Genomic DNA, 12,338 nt, shown 5'->3' with positions numbered 1-12,338 from the left:
AATTTTTTCCCCTTTTAAAACGAATCCCCCCTTTTTGAAAAATTTATAAAAAAAAAAAAAAAAAAAAAAAAAACACATGTAAAATAGGTAAAAAAAAAAAAAAAAAGTTGAAGGGGAATTAAATTTTNGTAAAGCTCTGCAAATTTAAGATGCAAAGTCTCCATACTTTTACATGTAAAGATTTTCCATGCGTTCTGAACAAAACCTTCAGTTCTGTCAAAAAGCACAAATGATGTAGCCTACTTGTGCTGCACTCCAAATAGAACAGGCTGCGACATGAAAGAAATTTTGTTCTTCAATAAAAAAAAAAAAAACAGAAATCAAAGAGCAGCCTGTCCTCCTAGGTAATTATATCTGCCAACAACTCCCTCTGATCCAACACTGCAAAAATCCTGATGGCTCAGGAAAAAGATATAGAAGAAATACACAAAAACACACACACAAAAAAAAGTCGAAATAAAACTCCCTAGAAGTCATCATGACAGCACAGCAGTAGTGAAGGTAATGTCAACAGGACGGTTTATTGAAATATTATTACAGTAAGCTATTGGTAGAGACTACATATAAGTTATTGATTACTTTGCAAGCTGAGCCCAACAGACTCTCATCCGTGCAGCTACACCGCCATCTGCTGTTAGAAGACATCTCACAGAAAACTTAGTCTGTTCAGTCTTTATTTGTATTTTATTTATTTTGTACAACCGCAGTATAAATGCATGGAACAGTAACGTAACCGATAGCTACAACGTTAGCTCTATATGTTAAATCAGCGAGGGGTAACAACACTGGAGACTGATAGGAGATAAACTATTTGGACCCACAGAACCACGGCGGAGAGGGGTGGAGCTTATCGTCCTGTCTGTCTGAAACCACAGTGGTGCTATCTCACCGTGAAACAATCAGATCATCTTAATTATTATCATAAAACGGGCGCAATATGTGGGAGAAAATGTTATTTTTTTCTCAAAAGGTTTTGAAAAGACTCCTGGCTTCATTCAAAGACATCAGATTATATAAAAGCCTAATTTTAAGGAAGGTTCTAAAAAACAAACAAAGGAAAAAGCTTTCCCTCTTTACCTTGCCCTTGTTCTAATGATTTCACCGTTTAATTACATTACTTTCTGTATTTCCTGCAGGTGAAAATACAAATCTCATCCAATTTTCACATGTTTAGCCGTGTTTTTACATTCGTTTTAATAAATGCATCCAGGGCCAACACCATTGTGGAAGAGGAATACAATATGAAGCTGCTTAGGGCCCCCTGCTGGCTTGGAGTGGAACTGAACTTTACATAGCACAGGTTGACAACCGAACCAGACGACTGAAAAATACACAAGACCCCAAAACTGTTTAAATTTACGTACCATACTGACAGGCAAATTAAGAACGAACATAATGTTTTTATTTTCTGACTTTGAGGAAGCTCCAGTAAATGAACTGCGATTGAAATTCATTATGGATAATTAACGCTAACCTGCTACTTTGTTCAGAAATGGTACAAGGTGACTTACAAACATGGAAAACATTGTTGCAACCCCCTGTTAATGACAGAAAACCTCCAAACTGAAATAACTTAAATGGACTACAGTGAAATGAAAGAAAAAAACAACAAACAAAAAAAACTAGGTTTGGACAAAAACCAACAGAAAACATAGAAAATAATAACAACTTTAAACTAAGATGTGTCCTCTAATTAGCATTACACAACATTCAAGCTTGTAATCAGTGAGTCTGCCTATATAAAGGGTGACAAGTAGTCGTTGTGCTGTTTGGTGACATGGTGTGTATTACACTGAGGCAATGAAAAAAAGACTTGTCCCTGGAGCGTAGAAAGAAAATTATAGACCAGCCACAAAGCTCGAGAAAAAATGGGAACTTTTTGGTGAAGCCCAGCAGCTTCTATGTTCACAGACACAAAAAATTAAACATACCAAGAAAACAACCAAACATTGGAGCCCTGGGCTGCTTCTCTGCATCTGGCATCAGGTGCCTCGAATCAATGCTGCGTATAAAACAATGTAAAGACTATCAAGGCATTCTGGAGAGAAATGTGGTGCCTTGTGCTAGAAAGCTCAGCCTCAGTTGTAGGTCGTAGGTTTTCCAACAAGATAATAACCCAAAACACACAGCTACAAACACCCAAGAATGGCTTTGAGCAAAATACTGGACTACTTTGTTCTTGGTTTACGAGCCCCGATTTAAATCTTGTTAAACATATGAGGATGGAGATGAAATGGGTTATGGAGAAGGAACCCTCAAACCCTAACCAAATCTCAAAAGCAATGTCAGATTAAGGGAGAGAGATTTACGTTTAGTTTGGTAGTATGCTCATTTTTTGGTGTATTTGTTTCTGTCCGCTGCCACAGTTTGGTCTCTTTGACTTGATCCATTTCATGTATATGTATAATTCAGTGTGTTCTAGCCCAATTTTGATTCTATGTTAATGGTATGCTGCTAACTATGTCACTATTTTACTGCCTTTACCTTGTACCTCACTTTAAAGCATAAATAAATTTTGACAGAAAAAGCAATATCGTATTTGCTTTGGCCAATTTTCCTGAAATTTTCATTTATTTTTACTTTAATGGTTTATTTCAGTGACCATTATGGGTTTTTCGTTCATTAACAGGGACTAGTAACATTAACGTGTTTGTGATAGTGAAGCAAAATATAACTTCTTATAAAATTTGTTTTTTCCACCGCTGAGTCATTAGTTGTATATTATAGATTTGCTTTTTGCTTCTTCTTCTTTTTCTTTTCTTTTTCTAAATCACATTTTAAGTTTCAAATCGTCAAAAATCTTTTAGGCAAAAATGACCTGAGAAAATACAAATGCTGTTCTCAGACGAGAGTATCTGTCTACTGCTGGATCTGTTGAATCGAAAAATAATAATAAAATAATAACTTGTCTGACAACATGAAGAAGGCTAAAAGAGCTAAAAAAAGCAACAGATCCCAAAAAAAGGTTCAGCATCTTCTCTCCTTTGAATTCTCGTTAAATGTACAACTTTTCTGATGGGTCTTTCTTCTTGTCCACCTCAAGATTTTTAAAAAGTGATTAAAATGTTTAAAATATTTAATTACAGCAGTTTAGTAAAGAAAGTTTGGACAATCTAACTAACACATTCTAGAATATTAGTTCAATGTAACTTTATGTAAAGACGTTTGTAACAGTGATGGTCAGAATAATAAATTGTTTACAAAAACGACATGCATCCATTTACTGTTTCTCCATTTTCAAGGTTTTGAAGGTTTTTGTTGTCACACTGATCCAGGAACATTGCTTTCCAGCCTCTCTGTTAGAAGCTTAATGATCAAATTTCATTTGTACAGCACATTTCAGCAGCAAAGCATTTCAAGGTGCTTTACATCATAACAACCACAAAAACACAAAGTCGTGCAAGTTAGAATCAACAATCGAAACAATACATTTAATCAAGTGCCATCGTTAAATTCGTAATTGATTACGTTTCACTTACAACTCTAAGCAGTTGGGTTTTTAGTCGAGATTTAAAGGAAGTCAGTGTTTCAGCTGTTCTACAGTTTTCTGGAAGTTTGTTCCAGATTTGTGGTGCATAGAAGCTGAATGCTGCTTCTGATAAGACTCGTGTAAGCATGCAGTGCCTCTCTCTCTGTCTGGTTGGAACAGATCAGACTGAACAGACACTCAACATGTCTGCTTACTGTTAACAAAGTGCTGAGAGTAGCTAAGAGTCACAGTTCATTAGGGGAAACTTATTTTCCTTCATTTTCATTTTTTGCCATTATCAGTCATCTTCATTGAAAATGAAGACCCTAAAACTGTTTCACGTCGCACGTCTTAATAAATGCCACGACATTTCAAATCAAACACATATTTTATTTTAATCGTTTTTGTCATTCTGAGTTGCATTCTTCCCTGTTTTTTTTTGTTGTTGTTTCGTTTTGTTTTTTGCACTCTTCTTCACATACTGCATCTCCACTGTGCCCACACTGGCATTTAAGTGCATTTGAATTGATTTGAGAGCGAAACAGAAAGAAATAGATGGAGAGAGGAAAGGAGGGAAAGGGGGGATGGGAGAATGTTGCCATGACAACTGCCATAATAATCATCCTAATGATTGATGTGCTGCGCTGCAGTTCTTCCTGTTTTTACTCTCTCTCTCTTTCCCCTCTTTCTCTTTCCCCCTCTCAGTTTGCCTCTGCCTGTATGTTGGTGTGCTTCCCTCCTTGCATGGTTTTTGTTTTCTGTGCCACTGTTACGCAGCATACTCACAGTATAATGAACAAACAAACAAATACTCATTAAAAATGTTTTTTTTTCTTCTTTTTTGGGGGGTGAGGGGGGCAGAAAAAGATGATCAAATATAGAATATTGTCCAAACAGATATTCTTCTCGGGACTCAGAATGAACAAATCCTAGAGCTTTATTTGATATTAAGTGTCCTGTTTGGGAGTCTGAATCAATCTTTGTGTGTCATTGCATTAGTCTAGTCAGGCGTTGTGTCTGCCTGTGTGTTGGGAGTGTGTAGGTGTAAGCAGTGTCATGATAGATAGTCCTGTAATATAAAACATGCATTTATTTCTGTAGCAGGTTACTTCAGAGCAATTCAGTAAGAAAAAAAAGGAATAAAAGGCAAAATATTTCAAGATGAGGATGTTTCTATATTTGTTGTTTTCTAACATAACAGGTTAGAGTTTATGTCGTCTATGATGTGTAATAATTATGACATATAACAGTGTTATTTTAACACTAAGGTAATTTACTTTTTAGTTTTTCTTTTATTTTTTTATTTTTTGCAAAAAAACTGACTACGTTGATTAAAATAGCATACCTAAATGTCCCCGCTGTGGGTATTGTATTTGGCCACGTTTTGTATTTCAGTCTCAAATCTGCATTTTCTTTGCTTTATTAGTGAAACTTCCAGCTCTCCTACCAGTGTTCAGATCATCGCCGTCTTCAGTGAGTCTTCTGCCGCATTAACAATTAATTCTGCTTGGTAATTCCCTTTGCAATCTCCTTACTTTTTGACTGTGTGTGTGTGTGTGTGTGTGTGTTTGCACAGACATAAGACTAAATGTCAAAATGCAGTAGACCTCATCGTCACATTGTTCCTGATTCAAACCGACAGGCTGTCAACAAGAAGCCCATCTCTTTTCCTGATCTCCTGATTTTTTTTCTTTCCTTTTCTCTGAGTCCCCATTCGTAGTGTGATCATTGAGGTTAACACACATCTTCTCTGCACATGAATGTTAAACACTATGAATAAAACTGTACTTGTAGTGTACAGTAAAACTTTCCTAAAGGGGAAGCGTTATGTGAAATTTACTTTTTGGAGCTTTATATCATGTTATAATGTTATTCCCTCAACAACAACAACAACAAAAATAATCCAGTCTTCCCCCTCACAGAGCAGCCCTGCCTCTCAACTGCCCCACTCAGCTCCTTCAGACTAGCCAGCAGCAATTAGCAAACATCTGGATCTGCTGAGCTCATTATACGAGCAACTGTTGAGAGACAGAGGCCCAATTTCAAGGTGTTATTTCTATTAAGTTACATTTAATATATTTATAGTATTTGCAACAATTGACGGCAACATAGTTATTTATTGTGCTATACGATGGCACTATACGCCTGGAAAAGGGATAAGAAAATACTTGGGAAAATTCAGTTTTCTAACTATAGTAAACTTTAGGACATTTTTTAGTCATTACCACGTTGAAGGGTCCAGTTCTGCTTCAGCTATTTTATCATTCTTTTAGAGAAGATTTTATATTTTCCTCTTGCACCCTCTGATCTGTAGAAGAAATGATATTGAATCCTTTTATCAAGGCTGGGCATATTGATCTAAATATTGACACCATCAGTACCAAGGTGAATGTTACTAGTGTGATTAGATTCATACTTTTGTTTGGAGTTTCTCCTCTATATGTCCAGCAGATTACTTGAATTTGCTCACAGAGTTCACGCCAGTGCATATGCAGGAATTAAAATGCCAAATATCAGAGGTTACATTTTCCATGGGAGAGCAGCAGGACCTTTGTAGTGTTTGCACTCAAACACCGGCTCAGTCTTTGTCTACTTTTATTCACACAAACTTCAGTCTGACTTGATTAGCTTTTACTATACAATTTTAATTTCTCATTTTTAAGATCTAACTTGGAGCTAAGCAATGAAGAAAAACAAAAATCCATCTGAAACACGTATATTTCACATTGTTGACTTTCGGATGTGCTACAAAACAGTGAGGTGGAAACGTATGCTGATTTGTGACTGACTTTATGCTCCAGCAGGCAGCAGAAATGAATTTTAAAACAGTAACACAAATATATTCTGACTGAAATACATTGGTAGGTTTCCTATCACTCTAAGCAAGTCACCCTGAGTGGTAGGGAAAATATGTTTTTGTACTACATTTATTCTTCTGTAGCAACTTGTAACTTGAAGAAAAACTCCCCAACATCTAATATATGTACCCCACTTCTTTATTTTTAAATAGAAGATTGGAAAAACTTACCTGTTTTACTGTATTCACTTTTTTGCACACAGTGATTTACATAAAAGCATTTTATGTACTGGAAAGCTGAAGACCAGAAGAAAATTGCTAGAAAATTTTGATGACCTTTTATTTGGTTCCATGAATCTTTCAACTTTAAGTGCTGTGATTGGCATGTGAGGTAGTATAGTCAAAAGGTCCAACAGGTGAACAAAACAAACAAACAAACAAACAAACAAACAAAAAAAATAACAGCACCAGTTCCAGGTTCTTAAATTTTATTCTATTGCTTAGCATTTTTTTTTTTTTTGGCTCCGACATCCATCCGGAGCATCTGAAATCTTTCTGGTCTTAAAGCAAATTGGTAACACACCTGCACTTAATTAGAGCATACCACAATATAATAGGTGAAACTAAATAACAAAATATAAACAGAGAAACAAGAATAAGATTATTAAACTTATTTTACAAACTAATCTGCATAATAAAACCGTCTGCAAAATAAAACATGTAATACAGGTCTACTCAAAAGGTTACTTTAAAGAAAAACAAACAATACAAAAAAGACAGCCCTCCATTTAGTAGAGCCTGGTGATGCAATCAGTGACGTCACCCAGCCGTTAAAGCAGGAAGTACTGGGCCAGTCCCTCCCACCTGCTCAGTCTGTTGCATCTGAAAGGAGCAAACAACAGTGAGTAAACAAGAAAAAAACAAATAATTTACCATAAATTTACATTGAAAGAAAAATAAACTCATTCATCCAATACGCTTGATGAACGTAAGCTTCTTTAGTTAACGAAAGCTTCTGCTAGCTTTAGCTGAAGCTAACAGAAGTATTAGCTTGAACTAAAACACATACATAGACGTAAAGTGCAGCATAATGCTGAAACAAACAAACCCAGGATAGTGAGTGAAGCTAAGGTGCAACAGCAATGTGTGAATTATAGCATTTTGACCAACTATAGAAAGATTAAATGAATCAGAAATAAAAAAGGGACATAAGTTGAACCACTTTGTTACATGGTGAGACTGGTGACTTCCAATAACCTTGTGCGATGCCAGCTGTAAACAACAGATCATATTAAAGTAATATGGTCTCCTAGAATTCAGATTTATATAATGTAAGCCATAATTTTGGAGATATCTGCTCAGATGAAAAATGAAATCCAGTTTTACAATAACAGGATTAACAGAGTCACACCATCTTACCTCACAGTTTTGTAAGAACATTTCCCCGAAAGTTTGTCTTGAAATCATAACTTCTTGATTTGTCTTCATCTGTTGGTTCAGCATGGCGGTGCTTTGTCACATTAAATCTCTAAATGCATGGTCTGAACTTGTATCAAATGCAGGCATCAATATTTTACTGATAAGAAGAAACTGGTGCTTCAATCTGACCAATGCATTGCATAATAAAGTAGTCCAATATGAAATAGTAATGAGATTTGGTGTAAAACTGGGTGGAGGAATAAAATGGCTCTGAATGATGCATCAAGCCGAGGCTAAAAATGTGCAAATTAATTCAGTGGACTTAGCATTCATCAGATATGGGACAAACCTGTGCGTCTGTCTTAATGAGTGTGTGAGTTACATAAAAAGAGAAGAGTGTTAAAAAAGTCATAGGTGGCTCAGTTGGTAAAGACCTCGGCATGGTTGTCCTGGTTTGAGCTGTTTGCTGCATGTCTTCACCCAATTTCCTGTCAATTTTTAGCTTATTAAAGGCCATTAGTGCCAAAAAACCTCCTAAAAAGTAATGAATGTAATTTTATTCACTTGTATCTTTCCCGTTTTGATGTTAAAGAACAGATCTTCACATCTAACAACTGAAAAGTTGCCACATTTATCTCGAGTTTTTTCAGATTGGATGGAGAACAACTACAATCATACATCTTCAAACTCTCAATTGGATTTTGATCTGAACTTTGACTAGGCCATTCCATGACTCGGATTGTAGTTACAGAGTTTGCTGTCCAGCTGGAAGGTGAACCCTCATCATCCCAGTGGTCTCCCACAGCCTCTAACTGGTTCTCTTTCTGGGGTTCTCCCATTTAGCTCCACCCATCTTTTATAGAAACCATGTTTTAACTTTCCTACATATTCACAGGTTGTACTACTTTGTTTCGGTTCATCACATAAAATCCCAGTAAATAAAATACATTGAAGTTTGTGGTTGTAATGTGGGGAAAAAAATAAATCAAGGCCATATTAATTCAGTAAGAATGAACATGTTTGTTAGATTTAAATTGTTTGGTGATTGAAACTGAATGTTACTCTTTAGGTTGAAATGAAAACCCTTGATTTAAAATTTCAGGCAATCAAGACGAGGAGGATCCATTAATTAGAGCAAGTCCGAATCAAGATACTGGAAGAAAAGACGATAGGTAAATACGAATCTAATTTTAAAAGACGAAGAGACAGATGGAAAGAAAGTACCATGCAGTACATTTAGAAGTTTAAAGGAGCCAAGATGGTCCCTAATCGAAGTTTTCTTGTTGTAGAGACGCTGCCTCTGGTCACACCATTTCAGAGCCACCTCATTCTATTTCCTAAATATAATGCATTTTCCTTCCAAGCACTTTTCCCAATGAACTCCTTTCTGGTGATTTCCTTCCATCTCTTGCATCCCCTCTTTCATCCAGGAAAGCTGTAAAATCTGAAGGGCTGGCTGTTTTCACTCAAGGGTGGATTGCTGTGCTATGAATCTATAATGTAATCCCCCAACATGAAGAGTCACACATCATTCAAATGCTACAGCACATTACAATTTCCACCCTTAAGATATGATGGAAAGTTCCTGAATGGGAATCTGAGAAGTGTATGAGGTAAAGAAAGAGCAAGAAGCAGGATGTGAGTGTGTGTGTGAATGCGTGTGTGTGTGTGTGTTTGCTGTTTTTACATCTTTATGCGTTTTTGGGGTGTTTGCTTGCAATAGCGTTTGTCTGTTTGCAGTAGTGTGCAGGCATCTGCGCTCGTTTCACTGTTTCTGTGTGTGTGTGTGTGTGTGTGTGTGTGTGTGTGTGAGACTGTGTGCATGTTTAAGCGAGTGTATATTTAACATGTATGTACTGGATGGGTTTAGTGCACATGTGAATGTGGTTTCGTGTGTATTTGAAGTGTGTGTGTGTGTGTATTCGTGGAGTTTTATGGAGAGGAACTGTGTGGGGGAGGAGAATGTGGAAGTGAATTATGCCTTTTTCAGAGGGGAGGGGTGCATATATGTATGTGTGTATTTGGGGGGGATGGGTGACTGTATGTTCACTAAGTATGTGTGGGTTCGTCGGTAGTGTGTACGTATGTATACGGGTGTGTGTGAGTGCGCTATAAAGCAGAAAACACAGTTTATGACACCGAGCTGTGAGGTTTTAAACTCTTCAGTGTGTTCCATGTGTTTTTATGTTTTTCCATTAAAATGCTTGGAAAAAAACATCTGTTTTGCCCATATATACTTACATATATATAGATATATTTGCATATATGGACACATGAGATACCATTAAGGGTGTAATTAGAAATAGGAAGGCATGTACTTTATGTATTTGAACTGAGATGTTTTGCTATTATTTCTCATGCATTCGTGACCATCTGTCTAAGTGTACTATATAGTCTATGTATATACTGACGTGGGTGGGTAGCAGAGGGTCTCTTTGTTTCGATGCGTCCATGAACATGTATATTTTTGTTCATGATGCATTTAAAGATTTCCCAGCCAAAGGCAAAACAATAGACTGCCTGTATGAGACTTGAACTGGATATTCTGTCTCCAAAAGATAAAGTTTTGTTCACAAAAGATTACCTTTTCCCAACTTCTTTAAGTTAGCTGAAACATTTTTTCATAACCCAAAAACCTCCTTTTCATTTTAAGTGGTATACGTAGTCGGTGAAGTTGAAACACGTAGAAATGATAATTTAAAAAAAAATGCTAACCTATAGCTTTCAGGTTTAAATTTGGCTGCAGATTTTCTCCTGGGAAAATTCTTTTCTGCAGGATCTTATTATTTTATGGTCTGAGCGGAAAGATCACAAGCAACGAGGTTCCATAGGCAACCACAATAAACGTCTGTCTAAACTACAGGTTACAGTAGATGGTGGGTTTTTTGCATGTCACACCTCCCACTTAGAGCTCTCAGTGTTAGGTAATGAGAGTTACTGAGTGACTTTCTAAAACCAACATCCAGATGTTCATCCACATTATGACGTGTTTAGAAGTTAATGGAAACGTCGGTCTGTTTTAGTTCTGTTTTAAAATACATATTGAGTTTGTTGTAGTTGCAGCCAAACGGCACAGTCTTCATGACATAAGTTGATTGAATTTTATGCATCATGTATCATCTTTCTACTGAATTTGTAAACAGATGTTGGACTTCATACATTTTAAGTTTTAGAATAAATAAAAATTATCATTTCTTGTGATAACTTCTGCTGTATTCTAATTCACTTTGTAGCGCTTAAACTTTTAATCCAATTTCGATGCCGAGTGCATAAACGGTGACGGGAACTAATTACCAGATTATTTGCTCACCTTGCAGCTTTAATTTATTTATTTTGAAAAATATCTTTGCTTAATTTAATCTTCCTGCTTCCTGACAATTTTATGCACAGGTCTCTTATGTCACCGATTTAGAAATGGTAATTTTCATAATAGCAAGTCTGTTTATTCAGTTTGAGCCACGACAGAGACAAACCATCATACTCCCTACAGACACATCCTCATATACGCATCCAATCCAAAGGACAATTTAAAACTGTAGAACTCATCCAGAACCCTCAAGTGCACGAGAAAACGTGCAAAAAAAACCCCCAACAAAAACAAACCCTGGCCTCCATTTGAACCGAGAGCCTTTTTATATTCATTTTTGCTAATTACATCTGAATTCAATTCTTTTGAAAAATACTTTATTCCCAAAGGGAAATTAAATGTTGTGGAAGCTTTCCTTATCCAAGGTTCTTCAAAGAAGCGTTGCGGATGCTGGAAGGTTCTCCTGTAGTAGCCCGTTTTATGGCGGAAACAGCTGAAGGAACCTCTGACTTAAGACACTCTGTTGTATGACAGTATTTTCTTGATTTTATGAAGGATCATTCTTTGCTCCATCATCTCCAGAGTTTCCACAGTCATCCCCAGAATAGAACCAACCTTTATTGGGTGGTTGATGGTTTTTTTAGTCTCCAGTTCTGATGCTGCTGCCCCAGCAGAATAGATATGCAGCACAGACACTAAAGAACATTAGCTTCCTCTAGAAGTGAAGTCTGCAGACAGCATCAGTGTTAAGGTGAACCCTGAGGTATCCATGCTTCTCATTTACCTCCACTTCTCTCATGATAGAAATAGGGTTGCCAACTCAACATAAATTCTTACATATACATTTTAATAATCCTGTACCAGTACTCCATTTTACTGAAAGTGGGTAATTGCAGCCAGATTAAAAAAAAAAAATTGACATACTGGGACAGTTTTCCTTTCATGCTTTTTGTTCATTTAAATTGTGTGTGGCGGCACGCAGGTTCGGTTATGCGAAGGATTGAAACATCTGAGACAGTTTAAAGTTTACAAAAACCATTTATTAAATTCTTTTTAAAACCAGTTTATGAAAAAAGAAAGTCAAAGAAAGAGCTGCAGTAGCTGAAGTTACCGGCCGGAGGGGGCGCTATGGGGATGAACATCCACCAAACACAGCAAACCAAAAAAACCTTTAACACCAGACGCAGTGAAACAACCCAAACTCAAGAATCACAGCACGCAGAAGAGGAAGACAGTCACCACACCAACACTGGTGACTACCGGACCTCAGCAACTGCAAAACAAAAACAGTTAACCAATATAACAATCTTAAACCTAAAAAGAAAATATCAGCCCGATTAAAGAAC

Source organism: Poecilia latipinna, unplaced genomic scaffold (genome assembly GCF_001443285.1).
Source record: "Poecilia latipinna isolate Pla-1442-1.1 unplaced genomic scaffold, P_latipinna-1.0 Scaffold453, whole genome shotgun sequence".
Classification (NCBI taxonomy): Eukaryota; Metazoa; Chordata; class Actinopteri; order Cyprinodontiformes; family Poeciliidae; genus Poecilia; species Poecilia latipinna.
This window is presented reverse-complemented; position numbering follows the sequence as displayed.